The sequence below is a fragment of the Rhagoletis pomonella genome, unplaced genomic scaffold, assembly GCF_013731165.1.
Source record: "Rhagoletis pomonella isolate Grant_MI unplaced genomic scaffold, Rhpom_1.0 Rhpom_scaffold_00001, whole genome shotgun sequence".
In the NCBI taxonomy this organism is placed as follows: Eukaryota; Metazoa; Arthropoda; class Insecta; order Diptera; family Tephritidae; genus Rhagoletis; species Rhagoletis pomonella.
In genome coordinates this window covers 67,887,014-67,887,918 of record NW_023458555.1, presented here as the reverse complement: position 1 = coordinate 67,887,918, position 905 = coordinate 67,887,014, and positions in this window count along the sequence as shown.

Here is a 905-nt window from a genome sequence, read left to right as displayed (position 1 = left end):
CAAAATTAAAGGATTGCAGAAAAGCCCACCATCTGTGTACCCTAGGTGTTAAGTCCAGCTTACTACGTGCCGATTTCAATGAATTGCAGTCAGTAATAACAACAAATTTCCGGCCGTATAAAAAATGTCTAAAGTGCTTCACACCATTTACAACTGCAAGGGTCTCCAACTCATAAGAATGGTACTTTGCTTCTGCAGGTGTGGTGCTCTTACTAAAATATGCCACAACACGAAGATTTTTGTCACTCCTCTGCATAAGGATTGCCCCATATCCTAAGGAGCTGGCATCCGTATGCAATTCAGTGGGGAAGTTTGGATCAAAAATAGTAAGAACTGGCGAATCGGTTAATACTGCTATAATTTTTTGCCTAATAACTTCATGTGATGGCTTCCAAATAAGATTTCCCTTGCTTAAACTTGTTAGAGCATATAACGGTGACATTACTTGGGAAAATTTTGGCACAAATTGCCGAAAATATGAAGCTAAGCCAATGAATTGGCGTAGTTGAGTCACCGTTTGTGGTGGTGGAAGAGTTATCAAGGCTTCTATTTTCTTTGGATTGGGCCTAATTTCACCATCACTGACTTCATAACCAAGATACTCTACCTTTCGCTTCAAAAATTTACACTTTTTAACATTAAGAGAAAATCCGGCATCAGTAAGTATTTGTAATACAGTAGTAACCCTTTTCAAACTTTCCTCAATATCTTCTGTTCCTAATACTAAAATGTCGTCCATGTAAACTACCACATAAGAATGCACAAGCTCTCCAAGAACTTTCATAACAGCTCGTTGAAACACTGCTGGAGCGTTTCGCAGTCCAAATGGCATGGCCAGGTACTCAAAATGACCTTCTCGAGTTACGAACGCCGTTTTTTCTATCGAATCTGCATGAACTGGTATT